Source organism: Hemicordylus capensis, chromosome 1, assembly GCF_027244095.1.
Source record: "Hemicordylus capensis ecotype Gifberg chromosome 1, rHemCap1.1.pri, whole genome shotgun sequence".
Lineage (NCBI taxonomy): Eukaryota > Metazoa > Chordata > Lepidosauria > Squamata > Cordylidae > Hemicordylus > Hemicordylus capensis.
The window spans coordinates 254,269,659-254,289,367 of record NC_069657.1 but is presented as its reverse complement, the minus strand read 5'-3'; the positions used below and the strand labels follow the sequence as shown (position 1 = coordinate 254,289,367).

The window sequence follows — 19,709 nt, the reverse complement described above, 5'->3', positions numbered from 1 at the left end:
AAAAGTAAAAGCGAAACATTGTAGTCTTTATATTAATAAAGCTGGAGATTAGTTTTAGATGATACCAAAGGTAGACAGACAGAGGCTCTTCTCATGATCCGTGAGAAGAGCCTCTAGGGGGTTATCGGGGAGAGCGGGCTTAGCTCACTCTCCCCACACATGAGCAGGGTGGCAGCTCTGGGTGGCCGCAGCGGCCGCCCACATGACTGCTGGCTCCATCACGGAGCCAGCAGGGGCTGGGGAGTTTGGGGGCCACACGGCCCCCAGAAGCTCCAGCATTCCCTGCATGAGCTAGAGAGACCCCCCAAGCTGAGAGGTTGCTGGAGAGACCTGAGAGATCTTCCTCTCATGCCTGCATGGAGAGGAAGCTGGAGAGATGCTGGAGAGACCTCCTGAGGCTTTTGAGCCTCCCAGTCGGGGGTCTTCTGGTGAGTAGCCATGGCATGGAGCCGTACCGTGGCTACTCACGATTTTAAAAAAAACATGGGTTTGCTGAGCGCTCGCTTTTCAAAACCGGTTTAAGGGGAGGGGTAGTTTGGCGGGTTAGCCGCCTGGAGGCCACCAGGCTCACCTGCAAGTCCAGTTGTTCTCACGGTCAGGAGAAATCGGGTTAGGCTCCCCTAGCCCAATTCCACCTGATCATGGGAATAGCCTCAGACCGTCTCACTAAATTGACTCATGGAAGTCTTTTTAATTTCAATCAGGGGCGTAACTACCATTAGGCAAGGGGAGGCGGCTGCCTCTGGGCCCCCCAGAGGCAAGTCACATGTGAAGTGAGTGTGTGTGTATCAGCGAGGGGCCCATTTTAAAATGTTGTCTCTGCGCCCACTCCAGCCTCGTTACGCCTCGTTAGCCATGCATAACTTGTCCTTTCAATTTCAATAGGACTTCTTCGAGTACATTTAGCCAGGATGCCAGCTGCACTCCATAGAAGCCAAATTGGTAATGTTATCTAGCAGCTGAAGGACATTTAACCTTGTTTCAAATATTGTGCAGTCCCATCTTCAGGGTTAGAAAATAATTGGCTCCCAGTTTCAAAATCCCTCTACTAAGTGACTAGGTGCAATATCCCCCAAAGTACAAAAAAATCATAGATAGCCTTGTTGGTCCCTTAGAACAGGGATCCTCAAGGTTGGGTCCCCAGATGTTATTGGACTTCACCTTCCATAATCCCCAGCCACAGTGGCCTTTGGTAGGGGATTATGGGAGTTGAAGTCCAATAACATCTGGGGACCCAACCTTGAGAATCCCTGCTTTAGAATAAACCCCAAACCCACAGTCTGGTGATATTTTTACTACTCGCAACAAAATTTGAAGCAAGCTTCCAAACTCTTCCAGAGCTCTCTGTGTTTTATTGTGGGCTGGTTCAGACGATGCATCTCCTTGTCACTCTGATATGTGTGCTGTCCCACTGCTGCATAATCACATCAGAGGCAGTTAATCCAAGCTGTTCCACAACACATGAATTAGTATTCAATTTGCGCATTGAGGAATGATACAGAAAAAATGCCCTGATGGGATGGTGCGTTGAGGGAGAAGAGATGTGGTTACTCATCCCTATGTGGTGCAGCAGATACGTCAACCAAACCAACTCTGTGTCCTTTATATATTCATGCCTTGTGGCTTTTTAAAAAGAAAACCCAGAACTGCACAATTATATGTGAGTGTTATTTGTGTGCATAACCACTACAATACACACCTGTGCATTTTCCTTGTCAGTGCACACATACTTTGTTGCCTAGAGTCACATTTCATGACATTTAGAAGCCTGCATAGAGAGGAAGAAAATCCTGAGAACTGGGAATTTGACAGCACTATTACAGAAGAGTGTTATATTCATTGGTGAAGATTCTGTGAGGAGTAGCCGTAGAGTCTGTGGGAAGCATCTTTGGCAGGGAGAGAAGAAATGGGAATACATGATCAGGGTATGGGTTCTAGAGAAGCCTGAACTAATTACTATCCCCCACCCCTTGATATCAGTCACCTTTTGTGCATCACGTCGACTTGAGAATTAGGTCCGAAGTGATGCCTATTGGGGCATTTTTCATTGGAAATGATTCCAAAGAAAAATGTCTCCAATATGGGTAAACAATTCACTACAATTCCAAACTGTATCTGTATTGTATCAAATATTATCAGAGGATGGGTGGGGCTTATGATACTGATTCCTTTCCCACCATCCTTACTGTTTTTATCTTCACTTCAGCTATGTGATGTAGGTTACTGAATTTCCTAATGAGCCTCATCATGGTCATCTCCTAGGTTGGGCAAGGGACGGGCCTGAGCCTGTCAGCAGCCTGAGGGGAATGAGCGGCCATGGAGGCACTGGCAGCAAGGAAGAGCCCAGTCAACCACTGCTGCTGGTTGGGGCTACCAAGGTCATTGTCAGAGGGAGGCAGGCAGGCAGGCAGGCAAGGTACAGGCCCGGGCTTGTCAGCGGCCTGAGGGGAACGAGCAGCCGTGGTGCTGGCAGCAGAGAGGAACGGCCCGGTCAACCACTGCTGCTGCTCCTTGGGCTCAGGTGAGGGTGGGGAGGTCTCCGGGGATAGGGGGCTGCAGCTTGGCCAATAGGTGAGGGCTGCAGCTTGGCTCAGGTGAGGGTGGGGAGGTCTCCGGGGATAGGGGGCTGCAGCTTGGCCAATAGGTGGCAGCAATGCTGCAGCCACGACCAAGAAGGGTGAGGGGGATGGAAGAACAGGATGGAGGAAGAGCAAGAGTGCAGCTCAGGTGAGGGTGGGGAGATCTCTAAGGTGAGGGGAGCAATCAAGTACTAACATGCAGATGCTCTAGAGTGTGCAAGAGTTCCAGCATCGAAGCAAAGAGAAATAATGGTGGCGGTCAGGATGCAGAGGTGGAGGATGAAGCAGATGAAGCCCCTCCGGCCAGAAGAGGTGGGTGGACGGTGGGCAAAGCCCCGCCGGCCAGGAAGAAGAGGTGGTAGCGGGGAGAAATAATGGTGGCGGCGAGGAGGTGGGCAGACGGTGGGCAAAGCCCTACCAGCCAGGAGGAGGAGGTGGGAGGTGGTGGCGGGATGGCCTGGCCCTGGCCCACCCAATGGGGAGAGCTGCAGGGGTAGAGTGAGCGAGTGAGTGAGCTGCCAGGGGGGAGAGTGAGCGAGCAAGAGCACTGCGGGGGGAGAGCGAACGAGAGGGCTGCGTGGGGAGAGCGAGAGCTGTGGGGAGATGCCACAGGCTCAGTGCACAACTGCACAGATGTTCTGTGCGGGGTCAGCTAATATTTATTATTTATAGAAGCACTTATAGGATGTTAAGTATAATACATGGGGGAAATGCACAAGTTCCTGCCTGCAGGCTCTTAGTCTTTATAACTAGCCCCTAGCACATAACAGCTTTGTGTCATATCTGAAACACCACTTGAATTTCCACTCTGTTTCATTAGTTTTGGTCAAGAGCATTTTTCTACTGCCTGTTCAAAATACTGCTCATCTCAACAGAATCAAATAGACTTTTTTTTTTAAGGGAGTCAAGTCAGGGGTTCCCAACATGTGGTACTCCAGATCTTGCCGAACTACAACTCCTTTCAGGCCCAGCTACAATTTAATGTGGCTGGGGATGATGGGAGTTGTAGTTCAGCAACATCTGGAGTACCACAGATTGTGAACCCGTGAGAAGCTGTTTTGTGTTTTTAATAATGTCTTATCCCTCTCGCCTTTGTTTTCCCCTCCTTTTATTCGGAGGGAATATAGGAGGCCCTCTTTATTCATAGGATTCCTTGTCTGTCTATTTCTACAGACAACGAATACCATGAATAAAGAGACGTTAACTTTATGGGTATTGGGGAGTTAGGTTCCTAAGCACACTAAAGTGTACTGAAAATTAGGGATGTGCAAACAGGCTTGATGTTGAACGTGTTCAATGTCAAACAGGTTCGGTTCAACTGTTCGGGGTCGAACCAAACCACCCACTGTTCAGTCCGACCCTGTACCAACCCCCCCTGGAGGTTCACGAGTTGGTTTTCTTCTTTTAAAAAAATTTTTTTTTACACTTAGGTCCTCCAGGAGAGTTGTCCAAGACAGTGGGGGGAGGGGTCTGTGGAGGTTCCACCTCCCCCCACCAGCATCCCTTATTCCTGAAATCAGCTCTTTAGCTGGCTTTCAGCCTTCCCCCCTTGGTGCGGCGACCATTTTGGAAGCCACTGTGCCTGTGCAATAAGCCTCTGTGTAACCTGGCATAACTCAGGTCACACGGAGGCCTATTGCGCAGGTGCAGCAGCCTCCAAAATGGCCACTGCACTGAGGGGGGAAGGCCAAAAACTGGACAAAGAGCAGCTGAACAGCTGATTTCAGGAATAAAGGAGGCCAGTGGGGGAACCTTCACGGACACACACCCGCCACCTTGGACAACTCCCACAGAGGGCGTAAGTGTTAAAAAAAATTAATGTAAAAAGGTCACAAACCTCCCCCGAACCGGGGGGGGGGGGGGCTTGAGGGGGTGATGGACCAAACTGGCCTAGTCCAGTTTAGGTCTGGTTCGGACTTAAACCAGCAGAGGAGAACAGAAATAAGCACAGTACCCTGCTCTGCAGCTCTCCAGCAATGCCCCCAAACTTCCAAATCCACAAATTTTTTTTCTTTTTGAGCCCCCCCCAGAAAACAGCCACAAAATGGCTCAGCACTACAAAATGGTGGCAGGAAATGGCATCAGAGATCATTTTTGGCCACTCAAGAATTGCAGATAGGTGAAAATAGTCCTATTTTCATCCCGTGAATAAAGAAACCTGGTCCCTATGACCCAACCACAGATACACAACACCACAGGGGCCGGAACCATGGATGAGGACCACCTGTACAACATTTACAATCCTTTTCAAAGAAAGACATACCATGGTATTTTTACAATGATCTGCCCTGTCTCTTAATCTACTTTCTAACATCTTGTTTGCTTTTTTGACTGCCGCTGGGCCTTCAGCAGGTGCTTTCATCAAGCTGTCTGCACCAATGTCTAGTTCCTTTTTCCTGTGTGGTTACATTTAATTTAGAACCCATCAATGTGTATGAGAAGTTCAAGCAGATTTAGTCCATTGTGAATTCCCAAGCAAGTCTGGAGTGAATTTCATCACCTTCTCTTGTGCCGTTTTAGACATTGTTAAATCCTTTCTCTACACACACACACACACACACACACTTACTTTCCAACCTGAATACAGATTTGCATTCTTAAATTAATATCCATATTTCAGCACTGAATAAATTATTAATTACATAGCCACTGAAACTTATGGTATAGAAAAAGATTTCCATTGTATGGTTTTAGAACTATAGCTTCAATAATTTTTTCACCAGAAAGTTCCTGACTCTTGTGTTCTGGTGTTTACCTTTGCCTATCCGTCTCTTTCTGCTTGGTGCTTTGCCCTAAAGTTGGTGCTTAGGCTACAGTTGCAGTTGCAAGATTGGTCATAAAGCATCTCATGTTAGTGGAATAGTTCTTTCAAAGCAGGCTTTGCTGTCAAACTCATGGATGAATTGGAACAAATTAGAAATTAGAACACAAACATTGCTTCTGATCAGCCCTCTGCATTAGAATACCTGTGGATATACTTTATAATTCCAGTCTCAGGAATGAAATGAGGGATAGGGGAAGTGCTGAGGAACTGGCCTTTCAAATGGTATAGCATCACATCTGTGTTCTCATGACAGATATCAGGACCCCCACCCCACCCCAGACTGTGTGTTCAAAAGCATACACAGGTATTTCTTGTGGTAGTCTTTGCATGCAATGTATGAAGAATGCTCAAAACCCCGAATGTAATTCTGTACAGAACTGGCTTTCTGCAGCTGTGATGTTATTTTTTTTTTAAAGGGCGGGCAACTTCCAGATTTAGCTAAGACTAAGTACCAATGGAATCAATGGGGCAAGTTAGTCATGAGTAAAGGTAGAATATGCCATCGAGTTGGTGTTGACTCCTGGCTAGGGATGTGCATGGAACCACTGAGGGGGATGGCTTTGGGGGCGGGGCTAGGTGCACTTACCTCCCCCTGCTGCATTTCCCCAGCTGGTTCGCGAGTCCTTGGGAGCCTGTTGGGGCAGCAGCATACCCCCCCTTGAGAGGAGAGCTGGTCTTGTGCTAGCAAGCATGACTTGTCCCCTTAGCTAAGCAGGGTCTGCCCTGGTTGCATTTGAAGGGGAGACTAGAAGTGTGAGCACTGTAAGATCTTCCCCTCAGGGGATGGAGCCGCTCTGGGAAGAGCAGAAGGTTCCATGTTATCTCCCTGGCTTCTCCAAGATAGGGCTGAGAGAGAGATTCCTGCCTGCAACCTTGGAGAAGCTGCTGCCAGTCTGTGAAGACAATACTGAACTAGATAGACCAGTGGTCTGACTCAGTATATGGCAGCTTCCTATGTTCCTATGTTCCTATTTATAAAGGAGTTACATACCGTATAGTGTATGGGACTGTTACTTTTAGAAGACTATACATCTCATTAAATGCAGCTGCTTATTTCAAATTAAAAATCAGTATATTTCAGATGCTTTTATAAAGTATATTCCCCATTTTCTGAAGCTTATTATTTACCTACCCTCAGTGTCACTTGTGGCCCATCTGTATCACTGTAAGCCTATATATATATATATATATATATATATATATATATATATATATATATATATAGCATTTATCAAAATCTCTGCTTATCCAAATAATTTGGCTTCCAGACTATACAGATAAAGGAGGTTGTATTCAATTTCATGCATAAAGAAAAGATAATTATTATTGCTCAATAAAAGCAGCAATAAGGTGTGGCACTTGATGCATGCTCATGGGAAACATGACTTAAGCTGCAATCCTTTGCACCCTGACCTGAAAGTAAGCCCCATTGAACACAGTAGGAAATTACTTCGAAGTAACTATGTATAGATGTGTACTGTTCATTTTGCCTTAGAACCCTTTATAATGTAGATGGATACTTCATAATTTATTTTTAAAGTAAAAGAATATATATGAGGAGAGCTTGATATAAACAAAGACAATATACAATCATTACAAAAAAATTATCAATGCCTGGAGCCAAAATGTCCTCTCCAATTTTGTAAACCTTTTCATAATGTGCAGAACAAATTTTGTTATGGCTGCTTTACACACACACACACACACACACACACACACACACACACACACACCATCCCTGAAAACTGGTTCTCAATGGCTGCCTTCAGACATAATGCCAAACTGGAGGCAACTGTGCAAGATGTTCAAGATTGTGGTTGTCTGAATGCGTGAACCCGTAGTTTCATCACTGAACTGTGGGTTGGGTTTTGACCCCAAACCTGAATCAGAACCTTTGGTTTCCTTGGGTTCTGCCACCAAAACCTCAGGTTTGAAGGCGGAATCATTTTGTCCGGATTCTGCCACTGGCACTTCCAGTTTATTCAAGTTGCACAAACCAGAGTTAAGGGTAGGAAGCTCCTCCCTCTCTCCTTGTTGATTGGCTGCCATGACTGTCCTTCATGTAATGGAGGAAGCCCGCACAGACAGTTCCCCCCCTCTTGGGGTCTCCCTGACTGCAGATTGGGATCGTCTGGGAATGTGGTGGGGGGAATAGAGGCAAACTGCAGGACCATTGGATCCGTGGTTTGCCATTATGTCCAAAGATGGCCTATGTTTTGTTGGCAATTTACTTCTTCAGTATGCTTCGTGAAAATCACCATAATTGCATCCGTAACATGACACCATGTTATTACAGAAGTCATCACAAGCACTGTGGCATCTGCTCCATCACTCCTCTCCTTGGCTGCCCCAGTATTGCCATTGTCTTCCTTGGCTATGAGTGACTCCTTATAGTTGCCAACTAGCACTTACTCAGAATCATTAGACTTGGCTGCAAAGCCTCAGTGACTCAGTTGTTGTGTGGAAAGTGCTAGATAATGAGGCCACTCACACAATCAAAAACTGTGTTCTACCTGGGTTTGAGAATTGTGTGTGCTCCTAGTTTTCAGTTGTATGGAATCAAGGTAGGAGGAAAACCTGGGCTGAAGTGATTATGTGGAAGCAAAGTACCTTGTAGGGATGTAGGAACCAGTTTTGGGGTTGAGGGGTTTGACGGTTTGGGGTTGAACCGAACACACACACACACACACACACACACACCCAAAGTTCGGGGGTTTGCGATCTTTAAATTCGTTGTTAATTTTTTAAAAAAATTTTAATTTTTTTAAACCTTTTACTCCCCTCGTGGGAGTTCCTGGAGGTGGCAGGGAGGGTCTTCAGAGGTTCCCCCTCCCCTGCCAGCCTTCAAAATCAGCCCCTCACCTGGTTCGGGTGTTGTTTGGCTGGTTTTTGGCCTTCACCCGGCAGCCCGGTGGCCATGTTGGGGGCTGGCCACCTGTGCACATGACCTCTGCGTGCTCTGGACAACGCATAGGCCATGTGCGCATGTGCACAGGCACCAAGCCCCAAACATGGCCACCGGGTTACCAGGTGAAGGCCAAAAACCGGCCAAAGAGCAGCCGAACGAGGCGAGGGGGTGATGTAGAAGGTCGGCGGGGGAGGGGGAACCTCTGCAGAAACACCCCCACACACACTGCCTCCAGGAACTCCCCTGAGGGGAGTAAAAGGTAAAATAATAATAATAATAACCCCCAGTGAGGCACTACCTTGGCGTGGTTGTGGGGCTTGCGTGCTCTGAGGAAGGTGAGAGCTATGCCAGAGGTCCAACCATACTGGACAGGTCTCACCAGAAGAGCCAGACAAAGAGTGCCTCTCCCATCAAAAATATGGTGAGATGTAACTTTAATAAATCTATACCGGATCAGTCGTCGCCCGGGTCAACAAGGACCGTACCAGGTGCTGGAGAACTTGGACATCTGGTGGCAAGTGGGCAACAGGACTCAGGATCTTCAGTTGAGCAACCAGGGCTGAAGACAGCAAAGTTACTGGAAGAAATGTCGCTTAAATGAAAAAAATATACGAAAAATACCAACAAGGAAATAATGATCTGCTATTACAAGTCTAGTCCAACTAAAAGAGGTTATTTAAAAATAATGTACCAAATTTGGAAAGAGAAGCATCCAGATACAGAAATCACAGAACAAAGGCTAGCAGACCAGAGAAGATTCATAATAAGAAATAAAGTATTCACAGGAGTTGAGCTGGAAGAACTGCAAAGAGCAACACAGCCTCAAGATATGGAGGAAGAATTACCACCAACTGAAGAAGTTGCTCAGGCGCAGGTGGAGGAGGTGTTGGAAATAGAGGATACCACTGTTGCTGAACTGTTTCAAAATCAAAACCAGGCAACCTCCCCTTTGCCTTCACCTCAAAAACCCGAATGCCATTTAACAGAAAAGCAACAAGAACTAAAGCAAAAAATAACTGAGCACATGAACCAAACAACCACCAGGGTTCGACTTCCAGCTCTAAAAACAGTTGCCAAAAAACAACTTGCTCACTCAGGCATTAAAAGATGTCAATGCTGCACTTGCAGATATAACAACCAAGAACTTGAAAGAAACAAACCAAATAATGTACAGTGCAGCAACAATAACAACACAAGAGCTCGGATATAAGATCAATGGACCTGTCAAAAAAGAAAGTAGTACATTACCTAAATGGAAGATTAGATTAGAAAATAAAATCTCCAGGCTTAGATCAGATGCTAGTAAATTGAAAGATATGAAAGATAAGAAGCTGAAGAATGAAAACACCAAACAGTATCTGATCCAAAAATACCACCTAGATTCAAGGAAAATTAGAGAAGTCCTGGAAATAATAAAGAAGCAAATAACAGCAGTGTCAAAGAAGATTAGCAGATATGAAGCCAGAACTACACAACACAGGCAGAATCTTCCATTCCAGTTGAATCAGAGACGTTTCTACCAAAGCATAAAAGGAGAAACTGCAAGAAACATAGACACACCAAATAAAGAAGAAACAGTACAATTCTGGGGGAAATTATGGGACAATCCAATAGATTATAATAAAAAGGCAGGCTGGATGAAAGAGGTCAAAAAATGTAACCAACAAATGGAAGATCTAATAATAACACCAGAATTAATAAGTGAAAGAGCAAAGAAAATTAAAAATTGGACTGCTCCAGGCAACGATGAACTGCATGGCTTTTGGCTTAAACACCTAACAAGCCTTCATAAACAACTATCCAAACAGTTCAATCACATTTTGCAAGGAGGTGATATTGAACAATGGCTAACAACTGGGAAAACTCATCTCATCATGAAAGACCCAGCAAAAGGTACAGTTCCAAGTAATTATAGACTGATAACCTGCCTGCCAACCATGTTCAAATTATTAACTGGAATAATAGCAGATGAAGTAATGCAACACTTATTAACTAATAAGTATCTTCCAGTTGAACAGAAAGGAAATTGCCCGAACACCAGAGGCACAAAAGACCAGCTGCTGATTGACAAAATGATTATAGAAAATTGCAAGAGAAGAAAAACCAATCTAAGTGTTGCATGGATTAACTACAAGAAAGCCTTCGATTCATTGCCTCACACATGGATACTAAAATGTTTAGAAACAACTGGTGTCAGCAAAAACATTCAGATATTTATAAAAACAAGCAATGAGCATGTGGAGTACACAGTTAACAATCAATGGCGAGACACTTGGACAGGTTAGCGTTAGAAGAGGCATTTTCCAAGGGGGCTCACTATCCCCTCTGTTGTTTGTAACTGCCATGACCCCACTTTCACAAATACTGAACAAAACAGGCCTCGGATACCAAACATATAAAACATCCAGTAAAATCAACCATCTGCTGTACATGGACGATCTGAACTTGTATGGAAAGTCCCAGTCAGAAATCGAATCACTGCTAAACACTGTCCGTATATTCAGTAGCGATATAGCAATGGAGTTCGGACTAGACAAGTCTGCTGCATTAATAATGAACAGAGGGAAAATAACAAAAACAGAAGGAATAGAACTGCCCGATGGAAGCAAGATCAAGAACCTGGAAGAGAAAAACATTACAAATACGTGGGCATACTCCAGCCTGATAACATCGCACACACTGAAGTTAAAAGAAAAATTGGAAGTGAATACATCAGGAGAGTTAGAAAAATCCTCAAGTCCATACTCAATGGCGGGAACACCATACAAGCCATAAACACCTGGGCTATACCTGTTATCAGATACACTGCAGGAATAATAGACTGGACCCAGGCAGAGCTAGAGACGCTGGATCGTAAGACCAGGAAAATCATGACCATCAATCATGCTCTGCACCCCCGCAGTGATGTTGATAGGCTATACCTCCCTCGCAGCTCAGGTGGAAGAGGAATGCTGCAAATCCATCAAACAGTAGAGGAGGAGAAAAGAGGCCTTGAAGAATATATCAAGGACAGTGAAGAAGATGCATTTCAAATGGTCAATAATGCGAAACTATTCGACACCAATGAAACAAAACAGGCCTACAAGAAAGAACAAGTCAAGAACCGAGCAGAAAAATGGAGAAATAAGCCCCTGCATGGTCAATATCTGCACAATATAAGTGGAAAATCAGACATCACCAAGACCTGGCAATGGCTTAAGAATGGCAACTTGAAGAAAGAAACAGAGGGTTTAATACTGGCTGCACAAGAACAGGCACTAAGAACAAATGCAATAAGAGCAAAAGTCGAAAAATCAACAACAAACAGCAAGTGCCGCCTTTGTAAAGAAGCAGATGAAACCGTGGACCACCTAATCAGCTGTTGTAAGAAGATTGCACAGACTGACTACAAACAAAGGCATGACAAAGTAGCAGGGATGATACACTGGAACATCTGCAAAAAATACAAGCTACCTGTAGCCAAAAATTGGTGGAACCATCAAATTGAAAAAGTTGAAGAAAATGAAGATGTAAAAATATTATGGGACTTCCGACTACAAACAGACAAACATCTGCCACACAATACACCAGATATAACTGTAGTCAAGAAGAAAGAAAAACAAGTGAAAATAATCGACATAGCAATACCAGGGGATAGCAGAATAGAAGAAAAAGAAATAGAAAATCACAAAATACAAAGATCTACAAATTGAAATTGAAAGGTTATGGCAGAAAAAGACCAAAATAATCCCAGTGGTAATTGGCGCCCTGGGTGCAGTTCCAAAAGACCTTGAAGAGCACCTCAAAACCATAGGGGCCACAGAAATCACCATCAGCCAATTACAAAAAGCAGCTTTACTGGGAACAGCCTATATTCTGCGACGATATCTATAACAACAGCAACAACATTGACAATAAAATTCTGGCATCCCAGGTCCTTGGGAAGGACCCAATGTCTGGATAAAACAAACCAGTCAATAACACCTGTCTGACTGTGTAAACAAGAAATAATAAAATAAGGGAACAGCCTATATTTTGCGATGATATCTATAATAACCAACAGTATTGATGATAAAATTCAGCCATCCCAGGTCCTTGGGCAGGACTCGATGTCTGGATAAAACAAACAAGTCAATAACACCTGTCTGACTGTGTAAACAAGAAATAATAATAATAATTTTTTAAAAAAGAATTTAAAGATCGTGAATCCTCTGAATTGAACCAAACTGGGGGGAGGGAGGTTCAAGGAGGTGCCGGACTGAACTGGCCCCGAACTAAACCAGGCCAGCCGGTTCCATGCACATCCCTAGTACCTTGATTCCACACAATCAGTCCTAGGTTTTCCTTTTTCCTTGCTTCCACACAACCAAAAGTTGGAAGCACATACAGCTCTCAAACCTGGGTAGAATACAATTTTTGATTGTGTGAATGATGTCAGTGTCTGCATAATAGTTCCACCCTGAAATGGTGCAACATTAACATGTGCAAATGACATGTAAAGCAGATCAGGATGGGGTAGATGGGGAACATTTGCTTTATGGTGAGGTTAGGTGAGAGGTTTGGAATTGCTGACTGAGGAAAGATTTATTGAAGGAAGTTGGTGAGGATGTTGTGGTCTGAGATCTGATGAGATGGTACATGCATGCTGGTGAGTCCAAACTGTGCAACCAACTCTAGTGCAATCATATATTCACTTGGAAGTAAGTCTCTCAAAACAAAGATAGATAGAAATCAAGGAGGTGGGAAGACAACTGCTAACTGAAAATTCTGGAGTCACACGAACAAACATTAACAAGTATACAAGTCAGCAAACAAAGTTAATTACAAGGTCAGTCATTATATTGTCAATAGAGAAGTACCATAGCTGTTTAATTTGCATATATTGTTTTGTATCTTTTGGGTTTCACACCAGAGCTATCAAGATCCCACCATGGGATATGGAAGGACCACTAGTAAGTAAGAAGGTGTCAGTTTTGTCTTGCAAAACTATATAAGAACTTTTTGTCTTGCAAAAGTATATAAGAACCTAAGAAGAACTCCCCTGGATCAGGGGTTCTAGTATCTAGAACCCCTGATCCATTGGAGTGTCATATCTTCTCTCCCACAGTGGGCATACAGATGTCTCTGAGAAGCCCACAAGCAGGAGATGCGCATGCACTCCCTTCAGCCTTCCCCCTGCAACTGAGAAGATATTCAGTATTCAGAAGCACACTGTGCACCATTTTCAGAGGTGTTCAGTAGCACACAACCATCAAGACTTGTAGCCATTGACAGACCTGTCCTCTATGGATTTGTTTAATACTCTTTTAAAACCATCTAAGTTACTACTTCAACAATGAATATTTATATACAGTACTGCTTTTCAACAAAGGTTTTACATAGAAAAATCAGTCATAAATAAATAAGATAGTTAGTGGCCCTCACATCTTGGGGCAGTGAATTCCATAAATTAATGATTTGGTATGTAAAGAAATATTTTCTCTAGTCCACTCTAAATTTCTTGCCACTTAGTTTCTTTTGATGACCACTGGTTCAAGTTCCCTCCCTGGCTTCCTTAAGACAGGGCTGAGAGAGATTGGAGAAGCTGCTGCTAATCTGTGAAGACAATACTGAGATAGATAGACCAATGGTCTGACTCAGTATATGGCAACTTCCTGTGTTCCTATGAGAGGGACACAATAAATCTCTTCACACCATTCATAATTGTACAAGCCTCTACCATATCCCCTTTTAGTTACCGGATTTTCCTAAACTAAAAAGGCCCAAATGTAGCTTTTCCTTGTAAGGAAGATGTTTCAGCCCCACTGCTCATTTTGGCTGCCTTTTTCTACACTCCTTTAAACTCTAAAATACCCTCTCTGAGATGCAGTGCATTCTATATGCCATTTCCCAAATCTGGTCATTCCATAAGTTTGTATAAGGGTATTATAATATTAGCCACTGTATTTTCTATTCCTGTCCTAATGCTCCATAGCATAGAATTTGCCTTATTTCACAGCAGCCACACACTGGGTTGATTGTTTCATTGAGTTATCCACCATGAGCCCAACATCTATTTCCTGATTATTCACTGACACTCAGGCCCCATCAGTGTCTATGTGAAGTTGGGACATTTTGTCTTAGCGTGCATCACTTCACACTTATTTACGCTGAAGTCCATTTGCTACTTTGTTCCCTGTTCACCCAGTTTTGAAAGAACTTTTCTGAGCTCTGTTTTTATCCTGAATAGTTTGGTGTCATGCCATCTGCTAAGCTGGCCACCTTGCTGTTTATCCCTAGCGTCAGATCATTTGTAAAGAAATTAAAAAGCACCAGTCCCAATAAAGCTCCTTGAGGGACCCCACATTACTTTCATCCATTGAGGGGAAAAGTCCATTATACCGACACTCTGTGTCTTGTTCTTTAATTCGTTACTAATCCATAAAATGACTTGTCCTCTTATTTCCTAGGGATGTGCATGGAATCGATTTGGCACTCCTTTTCTGGAGCACCGCACTGGTTTGAAATGCTGGCGTTCAAGCTACCTACCCATCCCTGCCCTGCCACTTTCCCCCCACCAGAGCTCTCCCAAAAAGCATGGGTGTGGGACTACAGCATTCCTCCTTGCAGCCACGCGTTGCCATGCAAACGGCCAACGCACATGCACACAGCATGCACACGCACGCACGTCAGCTATTTGCATGGTGGGGCAGGGATGGGTAGGGAGGAGTCCCTTAAAGTAACCCCCCTCCCTCCCAGTTCCATGCACATCCCTATTATTTATTGACTGCAAAGTTTACTCATGAGCCTTTGTGAGGGACTTTGTCAAAAGCTTTCCAAAAATCCATTATACAGTGTTAATTGGATCACCTCTATTCACTTGCCAGTGGACATACCCAAAGATCTCTAAAAGGCTAGTGAGGCAGCACTTACTTTGCAGAAGCCATGCAGTTTCTCCTTCATGTCATGATAAGTTGACATATTTAGTTAGTGTGTGATTTACACACAAACACACATACACACACACCATGTTAAGAAATTCTTTAACCTTATTACATTGTTGAAGAGTGGTGCCTCTTTTATGCACTGTGCTGGTTATACTCTTACTATATATGTCATAACCACCTTAAGTGGCGCAGCAGGGAAATGCTTGATTAACAAGCAGAAGGTTGCTGGATCAAATCCCCACTGATATGTTTCCCAGACTATAGGAAACACCTATATTGAGCAGCAGCGATATAGGAAGATGATGAAAGGCATCATCTCATACTGTGCGGGAGGAGGAAATGGTAAACTTCTCCAGTATTCTACCAAAGAGAACCACAGGGCTCTGTGGGCACCAGGAGTTGAAACTGACTTGATGGCACATTTTACAGGTGAAACTTGGAAAATTAGAATATCGTGCAAAAGTCCATTAATTTCAGTAATGCAAATTAAAAGGTGAAACTGATATATGAGACAGACGCATTACATGCAAAGCGAGATAAGTCAAGCCTTAATTTGTTATAATTGTGATGATCATGGCGTACAGCTCATGAAAACCCCAAATCCACAATCTCAGAAAATTAGAATATTACATGGAACCAAGAAGACAAGGATTGAAGAATAGAACAATATCGGACCTATGAAAAGTATAAGCATGCATATGTATTCAATACTTGGTTTGGGCCCCTTTTGCAGCAATTACTGCCTCAATGCGGCGTGGCATGGATGCTATCAGCCTGTGGCACTGATGAGGTATTATGGAAGACCAGGATGCTTCTTTAGCGGCCTTCAGCAATTCTGCATTGTTTGGTCTCATGTCTCTCATCCTTCTCTTGGCAATGCCCCATAGATTCTCTATGGGGTCAGGTCAGGCGAGTTTGCTGGCCAATCAAGCACAGTACACTGTATACTTTTCAGAGGTCCGATATTGTTCTATTCTTCAATCCTTGTCTTCTTGGTTCCATGTAATATTCTAATTTTCTGAGATTGTGGATTTGGGGTTTTCATGAGCTGTACGCCATGATCATCACAATTATAACAAATTAAGGCTTGACTTATCTTGCTTTGCATGTAATGCGTCTGTCTCATATATCAGTTTCACCTTTTAATTTGCATTACTGAAATTAATGGACTTTTGCACGATATTCTAATTTTCCGAGTTTCACCTATGCCATGCAAAATCGGCTAGACTGTTTTGGCTGAACTGACTCCTTTGGAGTTCCCCCCCTTCACAATATATATTCAGCAGCCAAATGACAAAAAGGCACACACAGGCACACACACCTCCCCCCTCACACAAAAATTGTGTCATTATGTTTGAGTGTTCAGTTTCTGACTTTAAAAGATTTGGAGTTGGCAACAGCTCTCTGTTTCTCCCATTAGAAAAGGCACCATGGAAGTTGTGGGGAAATTGTGGAACAAAAATAAAATTTTCATACCTTCAGTACTGTCAGTCCTAACAATCATGTCTAGTTTGATGGCTTTTATATGAGTTACTGCATATGTTTCTGGAAATCAGTGGGCTTTTGGAGAATGCTTGCGTCTCATTGACTGTATCTTCTCAGTCCGAATTGTGTGTGAATAGGAATTAGGGAAACATACACAAGGCTAGGGGTGTCTAATTCCCTAAGAAACCCATTTCCATTTATGTGGGAGCTGAGAGACATGCCAGTGGTCTCTCATAATCTTCCAGTCTACTCTTTGTTTGTCATTTCATTTCCTTTGTGGTGCCAACATTACTAGACGGCTCAGTGACACAGATGCTCAAGGAGTGGATACTCAGCTCTTTTTTTCTTTCTTTTTCTGGCTTGATGGAGGCTTTTCCCTTAGCCATGGAAACACCCCGTTCCCATATTAGAGTTGACTGAAAAAATCTTGATTTATCTGTCTAGAAGCATTTCCTGGTTTAAGTTTTGTTTCAGAGCAGAAGCCCATTTTCTTCCATTTGCATCTGCGTATGTCCTTAGCAACCCTGAATATATAGAATGTCCTGAGCAACCATTGCATTGCCGTAACATGGTTGCAATAAAGGTCATAAATAGAGTCTGCTTGGGAATTAATTCAAATAAGAAATTGATGTGCCAAGTTCAGTCCTCTGCTGGGCATGTTAATAATGTCACTTGTGTGATTGCTGCCAGAGGACATCCTAAAGCCAGGACTTGCAGATCCTTGCCTCTGCCCTTGGGGATCCCTTAGTAGGGCAAGGAAGGAAGAAAAAAAAAGGAGAGCCCAGAGGTCAGAAAGAGACTGCCGCAGCATCACTGCCAGAAGATAACTATTCATCTCCTTAAAGTATGGGCTAGCTTCTTGAAAGATTAATGTTGCTGGTGTTCAGGCATTTAAAAAATAGCACTGATTTCATCCCTGGACTGACTCCAGTGAAGTGACAACAGGGGTGAACTGGGAAGCGGCAAAGTCCTTGAGTTGCCATATGGCAAACATTTATAACTTCTACAAGGCTGTTGCAATATCCTAACCAGCCATTCAAAAGGGCTTGTGATTTTTTCAGAAAGGGAAAAACTAAGCAACCCATTTAAAAGGGCCAGCAGAATCCAAATGGAGATGGTGAAGAATTGTTGGGGTGGGGGTGGGGAGAGATCTCTTGCACAAACAGAGAAGAGAGCTTGTTCCAGACAACTAACGTGAATGGTTGAGGAAACTAGACAGAAAACAGTAGTGCTGTGCAGTCACATAGGTCCAACAGGCATGTTGACCCCAATATGTCCTAGGTTGGACACTCTCACAATGAATTCTGCAATGACAGGAGGAAGCTCTGACTGTGGGAACTCTGACTAAATTCTCCTGTCATTTTGAAATTATGTAGGCATTTTGACATGCCTATTGGAACTGTGACACACACACCCCACTGACATCTCCTCCCATGTTTTCCTTACCTTCCCCTTACCTCTTCCTGCCCCTCTCCCTTACCTGGAACTGAGAACAGCAGCATGATGTCCGGAAATCGCCCGCACGTGTGGTGACTTACAAGGAGGCTAAAGGGAAAGAAGAAGAAAAGAGGGAAACCGCATTTTAAACCAGAAGCTACAGCAAAAGTCTTGCCTTCACTGCAGATTCTAGTTTAAAATGTTACCTTCCCCCTTTTCTTCTTTAGCCTCCTGCAGGGGCATAGCAAGGTTGGAGTGGGCCCAGAGATGAGATTTTAAAATGCCCCCCCCCCAAAGTCCAGGGCCTCCTCACACCCCAGGCCTCCAAGGATTTAAGTCTGATATTTCAAAATAAGTATGCTGCCTAGAAATATATTTCACTGAATACACACATGCACACTTCACAATATATAGTGATAGACATTGAGTGCTATATATTTGTGCTACTTTTAATGCCTAGAACACACTAGAAACACTGATTATTAAAATGGGACCCTCGCTGCAGATTAGCGAAGGAGACTTTCAACCATGCAGGGTGAGCCTATGTTTGTTTTCTCAGAATTCTGAACAAATTCAGTAAAGTTTGATTGCAGGAGGTTTTTCACAGGAGGCTTTTAAAGCCCTTTAACACACCTCTCCTCTGGAATGGAGGTGCTACATTCACATGTTGGCCAGATTTACCCTGAAGTCCCTGCGAGTTATTGGGGAGCAGTTCACACACAAGAAAAATAAAATAAAATAAAAGCACCACACATGCTTCACAGTTCTCACTCAGACCTTCTGGGTTGCAAAACATCTTGAACATAAGTGCATTTATAAATGAATGAATGAATGAATAAAATAAATATAATATTGTTTGTTCCAGAAGTTTTTATCATTTTCTCCCATGAAACAAGCCACTTATAGGACTTTTTAAATAGTTTTTGAAGCCAGCAAATTTCCCAAGCTGTTTTAAATTAAATATTCAGAGACTTCTCAGTCTCTCCCCACCTACATATCAAAGCCCTATGGCAAGCAGATCCCTATATATTGGGGCGGGGGGGTTGACCACAAAAAGGAGTTCACATTCTACCTGGCAAATGCTGGGCTGGGCAGAGGGTCTGCTGCAGAGAGCTGTGGGGGCCACTCTGCCTGCCTCCTTTCTTGCTTGCTTGGGCCCTCCCTGCAAGCCTACTCCAGTTCAGGCTTCAGGGAGGCCTCCCTGGAAGCCCCGCCCACCCGCCGATCAGCTGAGAGGCGGGAGAAAAGGAGCTCTTTGCAGCTTGCCTGCTGCTTTGATTGCTGGCCAGGAGGACAAGCAGGAGAGAGGGCGAACAGGGTAATTGGCTGAGGAGCCTTGGGGCTGGGCAGGGGGCAATGGGGATGTGAGGTGTCTCTGGGGAGCCCCCCAAGGCAGTGGGGCCCCCAGGCGACTGCCTCCCCTTGCCTAATAGTAGTTACGCCCCTGGCCTCCTGTTAAGTCATCACAGGTATAAGGGATTGTGGGTGTGCAGTTCTTTTAAGAGAGACAGCTATGACATCCATGGAGCCATAGATGCAGACATGACCAGGGGCCTAAAGACCTTAAAGGA

The 19,709-nt window shown here is 44.1% G+C and overlaps 1 long non-coding RNA gene across 1 annotated transcript in view; it reads right to left on the bottom strand.

Annotated features, from left to right (window-relative positions):
- The window catches only part of LOC128339700 (uncharacterized), a 56,844-nt gene extending 37,552 nt beyond the window's left edge, over positions 1 to 19,292 (bottom strand). Inside the window, exon 1 of the long non-coding RNA XR_008313177.1 lies at positions 19,211 to 19,292. This is a non-coding gene — a long non-coding RNA (uncharacterized LOC128339700). The remainder of the gene's footprint in view (positions 1 to 19,210) is intronic.
- Between the last annotated feature and the right edge of the window lie 417 nt (positions 19,293 to 19,709).